This window comes from Bison bison, unplaced genomic scaffold, assembly GCF_000754665.1.
Source record: "Bison bison bison isolate TAMUID 2011002044 unplaced genomic scaffold, Bison_UMD1.0 scf7180017864239, whole genome shotgun sequence".
NCBI classification, from domain to species: Eukaryota; Metazoa; Chordata; class Mammalia; order Artiodactyla; family Bovidae; genus Bison; species Bison bison.
Window position 1 is genome coordinate 4218632 of NW_011494811.1, and position 12961 is coordinate 4231592.

The window sequence follows — 12961 nt, forward strand, 5'->3', positions numbered from 1 at the left end:
CAGATCAGGTGGTCTGGTATTCCCATCTCCTGAAGAATTTTCCACAGTTTATTGTGATCCACACAGTCAAAGGCTTTGGCATAGTCAATAAAGCAGAAATAGATGTTTTTCTGGAACTCTCTTGCTTTTTCCATGATCCAGCGGATGTTGGCAATTTGATCTCTGGTTCCTCTGCCTTTTCTAAAACCAGCTTGAACATCAGGAAGTTCACGGTTCACATATTGCTGACGCCTGGCTTGGAGAATTTTAAGTATTACTTTACTAGCGTGTGAGATGAGTGCAATTGTGTGGTAGTTTGAGCATTCTTTGGCATTGCCTTTCTTTGGGATCAGAATGAAAACTGGCCTTTTCCAGTCCTGTGGCCACTGCTGAGTTTTCCAAATTTGCTGGCATATTGAGTGCAGCACTTTCACAGCATCATCTTTCAGGATTTGGAATAGCTCAACTGGAATTCTATCACCTCCACTAGCTTTGTTCATAGTGATGCTTTCTAAGGCCCACTTGACTTCATATTCCAGGATGTCTGGCTCTAGGTCAGTGTTCACACCATCGTGATTATCTGGGTCGTGAAGATCTTTTTTGTACAGTTCTTCTGTGTATTCTTTCCATCTCTTCTTAATATCTTCTGCTTCTTTTAGGTCCATACCATTTCTGTCTTTTATCGAGCTCATCTTTGCATGAAATGTTCCTTTGGTATCTCTGATTTTCTTGAAGAGATCTCTAGTCTTTCCCATTTTGTTGTTTTCCTCTATTTCTTTGCATTGATCGCTGAAGAAGGCTTTCTTATCTCTTCTTGCTATTCTTTGGAACTCTGCATTCAGATGCTTATATTTTTCCTTTTTTCTTTTGCTTTTCGCTTCTCTTCTTTTCACAGCTATTTGAAATACCAGGTAATACTTCGGAGGCTGTGGTTTCACAAACATACACTGGCTCATTAGTATGGGCTTGTGGATAAAACAAGTGTGAAAACATCTCCAGCAAATATTAACTACGTCCAAGAATAGATCTAAATAATCCTGTCCTCTCGTCCTGATAGGGTGGTCTCCTGGAAGATTGCTAATATTGGGGAAAGAGAGGAGTAAACGGGTAGAGAAGTAAGAGAAGGGGAAGGCCCCACTGGAGAGGAAATGTGTCTATGAGGGACCTATTGACAGGGCCAGAATTTGGGGCCCAGGTAGACAGGTGATGACCAGTGTCCTCCCTGCATTCACCCTCTATGTCTGCTCTACTCCATCCCACCCCCTAATGGCAGGGGTTCCTGTGTCATTGTCATTATTTTTCTCCTAACTTTTTACTTGGAAGTAATTTCAGACTTACTTCAGAAGTAACTTCAGAAAAGTTGCCAGAATAGTACAGAACACACATGCATGCATGCTAAGTCACTTCAGTTGTGTCTGACTCTTTGCTGTAGACCCCAGGCTCCTCTGTCCATGGGATTCTCCAGGCAAGAATACCAGAGTGGGTTGTCATGCACTCCTCAAGGGGATCTTCCCCACCGAGGGATTGGGCTCTTTACCGCTAGTACCACCTGGGAAGCCCACAGAATACATATATACTCTTTATCCAGATTCAATATTTTTTAACATTTTGCTTTATCATTTATGTTCTCTCTCCTTCTTTCTCTTTTTTCTGAACCTTTTTAGAGTCAGTTGCCTACATGGTGGCCCTTTCTGTCTGGATAATTCATGTGTGGATTCCTAAGAATAAGGATACTGTTTCATAATATCTGCAGTATGTTGAACTTTAATATGACACTTTGTCTAATCTGCTGATTTTATTGCAGATTTGTTGATTAACTTAATAACATCCTTTGCAGCATTTTTCTCCAGTTCAGGATCCAACATGGCATTTGTTATGTCTCTTTAGTCTCTTTTCATCCAGAACAGTTCCTCAGTTTTTCTTTGTCTTTCATGACATTGACATGTTCAGAGAAGATAGCCTCCTTTTCACCTTAAAAAAAAAAAAAGGAAGACTCTTCCCTTTGGATTGGTCTGTTGTTGGTTTATGTTTAGAGGCCAAGTTGCGCCTTCCCGGCTAGGACGCACAGGAATGATATTGTGTCTTTTTCAGCGTTACATCCAGAGGCACCAGATGTCCTTCCGCCACTTTTGTGTAATGTTAAGTTTGATCACTTGGCCAAGGTGTCCCGTTTCTTCACTGTGTGTTTACTGATTTTTCCTCACTACTAATAAGCCGTCTGTGGGGAGACAAGACCATATGAATGTCTTACTCCTCATCTACATTTTGCCCCAAGACTTAGCAATCATCCACACCGGGTTTACAGGTATTTCAGGATCCCACACAAGGGATGGGAGGTCGAGCTGTCCAGGGCCAGGTGACCTATTTATGAGGGCCTCACCCACAAGGGAGGGCCTGGTTGTGCCACCCAGCCCTGTTGAGTAACCACATCGCCATGATAATTTCCCTCTTCCTGCTCCCACCAGAAACAGAAGCTCATTCGTCATTCACTCAACTGACACATAACAATGTTCTTACGAAAGCTTCACAGCTTTATTTGGGCACGGTAGGGTATAAAAAGAAAGGTCATTTCTTCGATGCCTTTAAGAAGCCTACCATTGAGTTGGGGAGACAAGACTTGGTCACTGAAAGATAAAGGACATGTAAGTCTTCAGTACTGTGACCCCACAGGACAACTCATCAAGAGTTATCCTGTGACCCTAGAGAATTAGAGGCTCTTAGGGGTTTGGGAGGAGAGGGATCAGAGTGGTTTAGGTAAGATTGATGGGGGGACTGTTCATTTACAAGGGTCATCTCTGAGTGGGCACTGAAGGACAGGCAAATCTGGGAAAACAGGAATAAGAGCATCCCAGGAGGGGAACCGTGTGCGCAAAGACCCAGAGATGAGAGCGTGGATGGAGCAACTGGGGGATGGCAAGTTATGTACCAGCCTGGATGGGGCCAAGGGTTGCTGTAGGTGGCAGGATCTACCCCTTACTGACCACCTACCTCATACCAGGCATTAAAAAAAAAAAACTTTTCTGATTCTACAGGTGATACATGTGTGGTGTAAGAAGCTTAGAAAAGTAGAGCTATACAAAGAAAATTTTTAATGAAGTCACTCTGTTCTTTCATCCAGAGATAACCAGTTAACCGTGGTGTGGTTCCTTCATTTCTGAGATCTTTGACATTCTTCTGGCAATGGCTCATTTGGGTTCATAGATTCAGGAGCCCTTCTTGTCCCTCAGAGGATATTAATCACACTGTGACAAATGTTTCAGTCTATTGACTTTATTAATTTTGTTTTCTAGCTAGAACTTGTGTTCTCTGATTTGGTGCTTCTTTGGATGTTTTGGTTTTTGTCAAATGTTTGGTGAGTCTTGGCTGTGTTTCTCTCTCTGTATTTTGATGTTTTCAGTCACCTCTGTATGAATCCCAATTACATGCTCTCGAGCCAGCCACCACTGTCTGGGGACAGGAGGGTGGGATGTACCTGCTGGGGATGCAGGAGCTGTCTAGGTGTCCCTTTGCCTCAGTGCCCTAATGTCCCTGGTGGAGGGATACCTGGGTGGAGATGTGGGGCAAGGGCTGCTTGCCTGACCGCTCCAGATCCCATGACCAACCACTCAGGGCCTCTCCTGGACCCCTAATCTGCTTGCTCCAAACTTGGAGCTCCCAGAGCCATTCCCCCAAATGTAGAATCCTTAGCCACCCTGTTGGGGTTCAAATCCTAGCGCTGAGACTTACTGGCACTATGACCTTGGGAAAGCTATGTAACTCTGGGTCTTATTTGTAAAGTGGGGAAAATAAGAGTCTCTGTCTCAAAGGATTTTTGTGAGGGTTCAATGAGATATATTCATACAGCATATATATGTGCTGTATGAATGTCAGTTATTATTTTTCATGGTTTTATTTGGGGGGAGATTGTGGTTTCTCTGTCAGTTTATTCTCATTTGCTTCCATCTTCGAGGATAGAATTCCCTCTTGTTTTTTGGTGCTCTAATGGATTTATTCTTCTTGGAAAATGTCTTTTCTGTCATTTTCAAGGGCCTTGTGGGAGGTACATAGTTGCCCCTGGTCTGCCATCTTGATACAGTGATACATTTCCTTCAAACCTTCTTCAGTGAGTGTCTTACTATGATCATCTGTAATATGTGCATGAAGGCATCCATTGCCATCTCTCTCTGCTCACCAGGAGCCTGACCCAGGGCAGGACTTGCACCTGGTCTGGGATCCTGGATGCTGACTCTGCCTTGTGCGGGCCTGGGAGGCGATGAGTCCTCTTCTGGGCCTTCCACAGGCTGGTTTGAGGCTGTCCTAATGAATGTAATGGGTCCTCTGCTTCCTTTGTCAAAAGGAATGTTAATTATTTTCAGCAGTCTAATTACGTGGCTAATGAGAGCCTGACTGAGATAACATTCCCTTTAATTACTCTTGCCTAAGTGCTGTTTGGACCCATATTTGAACGTGTTGCAAGGCTCGGTGCTTTCACAGTGGATGGAGCTGTCTGGGAGAAGCTGGTCCAGAGGGACCAGGGTTGCATGGCTGAAGGCCCACAGAGGAAGCACCTGGCTGCAGGCAGCGCCCAGCCTCGTGTATGACGGCCTTTCCTCTGGGCCATTACCTAAAGGGATGATCAGATCAGGTCATGTACAGAGCAAACAGCACCCACCACAGCTCCTCCTGAACAGCTCATTGCTCAGTCTTCCCCCCAGTGCACCTGCCCTTCAGGATCCTCTTGGCCAAGCCTCTCACTCTTGGGGGACCTGCCCCCTGCCTTTTCTCCCATCCAGTACTTGGATTTTGAGTTCCTACTGTATGTCAAGTTTTATCTAGGACATGAGGATGCAAAGATAAGGAACCCATGGTCCAGATGTCTTTCCAAAACCAAAAATTTGATCACACCCTTCTCCTCTTTGCCCAGGAGCAATGTCACATGTCTGTATTCTGACCCCTACCCCCTTCCAGGGTTTATCTTCTATACCATGACCTTCCTTTGGTTCTGATGTGTTCTAAGGTGTCTTTCAATAACTGGGCCTTCATGGGCAGATCCATGGAAGGCATCTCTCCCAAGCCCCTGGGTGGGCTTGAGTAGGCTGGAAGGGGCAGGTCATATGAGATTGTTTGCTGTAAGAATGAAAGGGCAGCTGTAGGTGGCCTGTTGCCATAGGAGAATTAAGTGCCCTGACTCCTGTCCACACATCCGCATCTTTCATGAGTGATGGAGGGGAAATGCTGATGAAAACCTTGGTCCTCCCATTTTCCAGCTGTCATTAAACCTCTGAGCCTCCCTTGCCTCCTGAGTCAATCCACGTCATGGGCTTATGGAGGGGACCCACGAGACAACCTGTGTGGCAACTGGCCAGCATGTAGAGGGTACTCAATAAATGGTTTGAAGTATTTTTTTAAAAACACTCCAAGCAGCAGCCCCTACACTGAGTTACAGCCAAAGATGCAAGGACGGGTCTCATTCACCAATGGCCAGGGCCCTCTCCTGGCCTCTTGGATAAAAGTCACTCTTCAGACAGTAGACAGTGACTCTCTTGGAACAAGGGTTCATTCTCCCCAATCTCACAATGGCAGCCTTGGTTGACTAGGTCTGAGTCTGTGGGAGAGAAGGAGGGCAGGGTGTCTGTTCAGAAAACAAAGATTTCCAAGAGCAAGGAAGTGAAGCTCAGCCTTAGGTCTGTAAGTTTGCCAGCCTTTGGTCACCCTTGGTAATTCTGAGAGCAATGTCCAGTGGAACTTTCTGTGATGATGGAAACATTCTACCTCTGCACTGGCCAATATGGTGGACACTTGCCACATGTAGCTCTGAGCACTTGAAATGTGGCTTCAGTGACTAAGGAACTGGATTTTTAAATTCTATTCATTTTTAGTTAATTAAAGTTAAAATTTAAATAGCTATATGTAGCTATCAGACTGGCTAGTGCAGTTGTGCAGTTTTCAGAAAATTCATCTCTGAGTACTTCCTTTTCTTGGCTTGGGCCTCATCTCTAGGCTACTAGTTTTCACATGTCCCATTTGGAGAAGATTGTTGAGTGTGCTGTTGGCAAAGGCCAGGTGAATCAAGGGGCAATGAAAAAATCAGTGACCAGAAGGGCAATTTGGAACCCCCAGAGCTATAGCCATCCTGCTGAGATTCACTGATTGTGCTGGGCATCTGACCTTCTTATTCCGCAGTTCTGCCCCCTTACAGTCTGCAGGGGCCAAAGCCACTGGTTTTCACAGCAGCAGAGTTGGGTACGTGGTGCTCAGGTACGTGATTCTCATGCCAGCTAGGTACGTTCCAGATGAGGGAAAACCACCTGTGCTGGTCAGAATTTTCTTGATCACAAGTGACAGAAAATCTAACAAACTAACTGGAGTAAAAAGGAATATCTACTTTCTCGTTAAGGTGAAACACCCGGACTAGAGAGGATTTGGTAAAGTTACTTAAATTCTTTTGATCAGAGGCAGGAGGAAGTTCTAGGCCATCAGTCAAAGGATTTTGTCTTCCCGTTATTGTTCAATACAATTGCCAAGCAACAGCAGAAGGTTTCACAATTTCCAGCCCCTGACCACAGAAAGAGTCTTCAGTGGGCTGGCTGTATTTACTTGGCACCTGAGCACTTTGCCCTGACCTAGTAGACCTTGTAGGGATCACCAGAGGACTCTGGGGGCAGGGAACGTCAGACCCCTAATTACACGAAGCTTGTTTAGCTTGTTTCTGCCTCAGGATCTTTGCACTTCTGTTCCCTTTGCCTGGAATGCTTTTCCTGACACCCTTTGCAAAGCTTCTCTGCATCTTTCTGACCTATGCCCGATGCTAGCTCCTTAGAGAAGCTTAAGACTCACCCTCCAGCATCTAGTTTCTTTCTGTCCCCTACCAGGCCTTTTCCCTTCTTCATGGCCTGATATCAGACATTACAGCATGTGCTGGCTGGCTTCCTTTTTGTCTGTCTCCCCACAGAGCCGCGAGCATCAAGGGGGCAGGAACCTTGCCTTGTTCACAGTGGGTGCAGTGCCTGGCCTTCAGCAGGTGCTTGGTCAATATTTGTTGACTGCTGGAATACGACACCTCTGATGAAGAAACCAGCCTCCACAGGACTTCTTGGACCCAGTCCCCTGGTTGTTTAGAAATCTCCGGGGGTGGCTTGGCTGCAGAAGGCTGTGAAAAGTAGGGCACTGGGTGTCACGCTGTTGACAACGTCCAGACTTGTCCTTGCCCTGGGCTTCTTCTGCCTCCGCTGGGGAGGTGATGAAGGGGCAGGGTCTCCATTGCTCCAGAGGTAGGGTGTGGTGGATTTACCTGTGGGAACTCCTAAGGATGTGAGCAGTAATAGGGAGAAACCAGAGAGATGAATTCCTGCTCAGTGTGTGGGGGAGGCTGTGAGGCCACTGTCGTCTCTTCCTCTCCAGCTGACAGCAGGAACCTTGCTGGGGTCACATGATGAGGATCCCAGGCCCCTCAGCTGCCACCCGGTGGGATCTGCATAGGGGATTATTGGCAGAGGGGAGGGGAGGCAGCTCTGTACAGTAACATACACCTCACTCTGGGACGGCGGCCAGGCAGCTAATTAGAGAGCCCAGCAGCTGTCCAGCCTTTCAGGCAGTGAGCAGCAGCCACCCAGTGCCAGGGGGCGGGATGGGAGGGAAGGCAAGGAGCGCAGGGTCAGAGACCACTCTCTAAGGTGTAGGGGGATGTGGGCAGGCCGTCAGGGCTGGTTCTGGGGGGAGGAGGGGAGGGGGGACTCAGGGAGAGTGGGCTGGAGAGTGGGGAGGAGGAAGGAAGAAGAAAAGGTTATCAGGACAGGGTGGTCTGCAGGTGAGACAGAAGATGGGGCGGGGGTGGGTGGTGGTGGTGAGATGTCCAGCAGGCAGGCAGGGAAACCCAAATTCCAAGCCCAGGGTGAGGGGAATGGAGTGGAAGGACATGGCCAGGTGGAGTGGGGAACCCGTCCCCTATCTCCACCCTTTCTTCCGCATGCCAGACAGGCCCCAGGGCCTGGGGCTCCTTGCTCCCCAGAGAGAGCTGACCACACAGCCTCCCTGCCCCATCCCAGGGGAATTTGGAGTTCCTATTGCATTTGCAGCTGAGCGGTCACTCCTTGGTTTGGGAAGTTGCCAAAGCCACTTGCGTTCAGGGTTGGTCTTACTACAGGACAAGTAAAAGCAGTTGTTCTGGGTCGAAAGGGAAGAACTGGGGAGGATATGCATAACCAGAGCAAACTCCAGTGGGTCTCTGAGGCATCTTCTCTTTACTTTATGGGCACCTGAGTGAGGGAATCTGTGGAAGAGAATAGGAAAGAAAAAGGCATAGTGTTTGCTTGCCGCTTCCTGGTTTCAGTCTTAGGTTCTGAGCCATGGAGAAGGGTTGTGGGGGAGGGTAGATTGGATTTTGAGGTTCTAGTCGGAGAAGCAGAGATTCAATCCTGCAAGCCCAGCTTACCCTAAATAGTTACAGGGGAGGAGAGAGAGCATTGCGGTGGGAATTTCCTGCCAGCAGCTGCTGGTTAAACCTCTTTGGGAGATGAATCCTACGTATATGAAAACTGGATGCGCCTTTTGAGAGTGCCAGCACATTGTAGAAATAACAGAATAGGCGTTGGTATTCTCTGACTTGAACCTGAGCTTGGCCTCTCACCTACGTGAGAGCCTGCAGTGTCTCCCAGGATGCCTAGGACGCGCTGTTCCAGCCCCATCTCTCCTCTCACGTCTTCTGTATGGTCCAGACCCCAGGCACTCACCCCATCTCTCCTCACCTTAGGCTGGGTGATGGCTTTTGGAGGTAGGGGAAAGGATAGCAAGTACCCTTCTTTCTTTCCTCTGCAGAGACAGCCCTGGCCATTGTAAACCAATATTTACGTGCGTTGTGGGAAAGAACCCTTCTGTGATGGTGGCCTAAAGATTAGAGAACATACGGGGCTTCTCTGGTGGCTCAGATGGTAAAGAATCTGCTTGCAATGCAGGAGACCCGGCTTCAATCCCTGGGTTGGAAAGATCCCCTGGAGAAGGGAATGGCTACCCACTCCAGTATTCTTGCCTGGAGAATTCCATGGACAGAGGAGCCTAGGGCTACATACAGTCCATGGGGTTGCAAAGAGTCAGACAATGACTGAGTGACTTAACACTTTCAGGCATCATTATGTTTGATTAGTAACACTGGATGTTTCAATCACCCAATAATTTAGCTGGAGCTTTCTCTACTTTGCCTGTCCCTCCATCCAACAGAAGTTCCATGGATTCAAGGGATTCACCATGTGAAGGAGGAAACAGACACTGAATCGTTTTAAGATGGGACCATATGTTTCAATGGGAGGATGTTCAATGCCCTGTAGAAACATCCGTGATAGAATAACTGGGGGACTGTGGGCGGATGTTGTCAAAAGAATGAAGAGGGGCAGGATCTCAAAGGAGGTGTGGGTGTGATGGGCTGCGGAGGAGGGCAGTTAGAGAGAGCTTGAACTTGAACGTGGTCTCTACTCCTTCAAGCTTCTGGGGCATCTGGTTGGGTTGAAGGAGAAGCTAGACAGACAGACTCAGCTGTATGTTTTCGAGTAAGCGGCTTACAGAACAGACTAAGTAGATTACACTCAATGAAGGAGGAGCATGTGCAGACATGGGCCTTGAGAATGAGACTGGGGTGGGAATGCAACTGGAAGGAATGCCGTGTGGAGAGAGGGGTGACTCTGGAGCCCTAGGACCAGGGTTTGAATCAAGTGTGTGGATTTGGCTTAATCGCTTAATGTCCTGAAACTCAGTATTTTCATCTTTAAAACACAGCAGGGTTGTGGACAGGGTGGGAGGTAGACTAATTCCTGCCTTCCCTGCAGGAGTTTGGGGAAGAATCATGAGAGATGATACACTTGAAAAAGTTTAAATTCTACCCCCATGTTAGTTATCTAAGGGCTCTTCGCCCATTCCTCTCTTCCAGAAACTTCTGGTTCAGGTCATGCTGTCCACAAGGGAGCATGCTCTCTATACCCTGGGACCCAGTTGAAGGGCCAGGGAGTGTCGGAGGAGTCTGGGGACAGATGGTGCGCTGTAGGCAGAGGTGGGAGCCCATCACGTCCTTGTCCAGCACCCCCACCTGCCCCTGGCTCCCCAGAGGGAGAGCCTGCAGATGAGGAAGGAGGGGGGCTCCAACCTGAGGAGGGGCCCCAGAGGGACCCCGTTTTGACTGCTGCACTTCATCTGGGGCAGCCCCACAGCCAGTGAGAGGCTCCCAGGGCTGACTGCAGGCAGGCTGTGCTGCCAGGATGTGGGCTTTGGTTTCTGTTTCTGTTTGGGTTTGACTTGTGCTATCTCTGGGCCTCCTTAGGGCCCAGAGAAGGGGAAGTGCCCGTGAAGGGGACTCAAACTCCCCAGACATTGGGCCATGGTGATGCTGGGGGTGGAGGGCGTGCTGACATGCTGATGACAGGTACATGCCAGGGTGACCCCTGCTCACGGTCTGGCAGGCTGGGAGAAGGGAGTGGGGGGGGGCCCTCCTGTTTGTGGAGGAGATGGGGAGGGGCTGAGGCCAGGAGAGCATAGCAACCCACAGCCCCTCACCCCCTCTGTCCTTCATCCTTCAGTTCTCTCAGTGAGAGGCTCTGGGGAGAGATCTGGGGGTGCACACCTTTCCTACCCGTAAGTACATGCGCACACAATGAATTTCAGTTCCCCAAGCCCTGCCCTTTCACTTCTCTTGGCTCCCCTCCCTGCTGCCTTGCAGGTTGTCAGCTTTGGAAGCAGAGGCCCAAGTCACCCCTGCTCAGAGAGCCTGGGGGGTGAGTAGAGGGAAGGAGGAGGGGGGCCATGGGCAGCAGCTCAGGTGGTGCTTCTGTGTTCACCCTGCTTGATGTCCACTGGGTATGGTGACAGCTTCCCCCAGTCACATACTGGTCTCAGTTTCTGAGCAGCTGGTCCCTCCTTCTGTAGGGCTGGGTTGGATCTGCGCTCTGTCCTTGGGCTCGTGCAGAAGGGGCAGTGTCCCAGGGATTTTCAGTGGAAGCTTCAGCACCTTCATATTAAAACAAAAATGTTGTTGTTCAGTTGCTCAGTCATGTCCGACTCTTTGTGACCCCATGGACTGCAGCACACCAGGCTTCCCTGTCCTTGAGTATCTCCCAGAGTTTGTTCAAGCTCATGTCCATTGAGCTGATGACGCCATCCAACCGTCTCATCCTCTGCTTCCCCCTTCTCCTGCTGCCTTCACTCTTTCCCAGTATCAGGGTCTTTTCCAATGAGTCAGCTCTTCAAATCAGGTGGCCAAAGTATTGGAGCTTCAGCTTCAGCATCAGTCCTTCCAATGAATATTCAGGGTTGATTTCCTTCAGGAAACAAAAATAAATGTTGAAATCTCTACCAAATGGTCAAGTCTTAGGGCTATATTAAAAATATGTGTGTGGCAAGGGATGTTATGAAGTCAGATTTACATTGGCTTGTAGTTAGTTACTGATGTTAATGGGAACAGTCTGGCAATAATAATAAAAACAACAGAATGAATTAAATTTGAGTGAGTGGGGTGCGGGGAGAGGGCTTAGCACACATTGTGTTGGTCTGCTTGTTTTTCCAGTTGTAATTGTGCTTGGCTCCCCAAATGCTAAAAACAAATGTCCTATGTTGTCTGTCTCCTGTGAGGTTCTTGACTGCCCTTGAGAACAGATGTACCCACTACAGGGTGAAGGTGAGAGTGTAATTTGAAGCTAAATTGAGAAGGGAACTGGATTCTAAAATTATATCCCCGCTCAGATTTACAAGTGTGCACACATTCACTCATGGCGCAAGAAGCGCTGAGTCCTAGCCCCCGTGGGAGTCGCCTGGGATCCTTGCGGTGTTCTCATCACCGGATTAACCAGACCTGGGCGAGCAGGATGGCTGGGAGGAGGTGGCTCCAGGAGAAGGCCCGAGGCCTGGGCGTGATGCGCGTCTGGTGCTGAGCCAGTGCCTGGAGTTGTCGTTTGCCTTGAGGTCGCCTCTCTGACCAGCCTGGTAGCTCAGATCTGGAGCAGTTTAAGCTGATGAACTCCTCCTCTTTAATTCCAGGGATAAATGGAAGCCACCCACCCAGTAGCCAAGGATCAGCTGAGCCCTGGGGCTAATGCTTGCTCACACTGTTGAGAATGGCACTGCGGCCCAGCCAGGCACCGGGACAAAGGTTAACCCGGGACACTCGTGGCCAGTGATCCTGATGTCTATTCAGAGCCGCGCACTCAAGGGTGTGATAAGTGAGTATGTTACTGGCTCCCAGGGGAATCACTGGCCCTTCCTGCCTCAGCAGCACGAGCACACGTCTGGAGATTCCACTTCTGAGCCTGCTTCCCATCCCAGGGCCTGTCACAGGGTTATGGTTTTGGAATGAGAGGGGGTTTTCCAGCAGTTTCAGGCCATATCACATGCTCGAGCCATCTTACAGCTACATGGCTTCTAAAAGCCAGGCCAGAGCCAGTTGAGCTAAGTGATGGGAGACACCCAGCCCTCAGGAGATGGCAACTCCTCCAATTCTCGTTCTCATCTGTAGTCTCATGAATGCGTTGGGCCCTGGGCTTCACCTCTGTGCAGTGGAAACTGGATCTTACCTAGGTTTCCAGACTCTGCCCAGAAGCCATGAGTGGATCATGTGGCTTGGGTAGGGCATCCGGGGCACTGGATGGGGAGGGATTTGTGGCGTCTTGGCTGCCATAAATTTCATCAGGAGGAGCAAGTCCTCCACTGCTTCGCAGTGTTTCAGCCACATCTCCTCCTTAGTCCAGAGGAGCGGCCTCTAGGGTGAGGGTCCTCTGGCTGTGGAGTCTCCTCTGTCCTCACACAGCCTTTCTTTCCAGCCTCAGCCTCTGGCTTTTCATTGATGACACTTTTAAAAATGACAATTGGCTGCTTTACCCAGAGGCTGTCCAGCCTAAAGGCTCATCTGTCTGAATAGGGCAGTCAGTTCCACTGAGGGATTCGGGGCCAGCAGGTCGAGAGCTCCCCAAGAAGGCAGGGCAGGGAGGGCCGGTGCTTTTGCACTCCTGACTGGATAGGCTTCCAGGGGGGA

General features: G+C 49.2%; 1 protein-coding gene across 10 annotated transcripts in view; it reads left to right on the top strand.

Annotated features, from left to right (window-relative positions):
* Positions 1-12961, top strand: part of TMEM229B (transmembrane protein 229B) — a 42404-nt gene that overhangs the window by 16664 nt on the left and 12779 nt on the right. For 3 of the 10 annotated variants that reach the window (XM_010846722.1, XM_010846721.1, XM_010846730.1), the window contains exons 1-2: positions 1700-2621; positions 11971-12152. The gene's annotated coding sequence lies outside the window, so the exon portion shown is untranslated. Of the gene's footprint in view, positions 1-1696; positions 2622-9082; positions 10364-10413; positions 10573-10612; positions 10713-11970; positions 12153-12961 lie in introns of those variants that run through there. The other 7 variants (XM_010846726.1, XM_010846723.1, XM_010846725.1 and 4 more) reach the window with 5 other exon arrangements.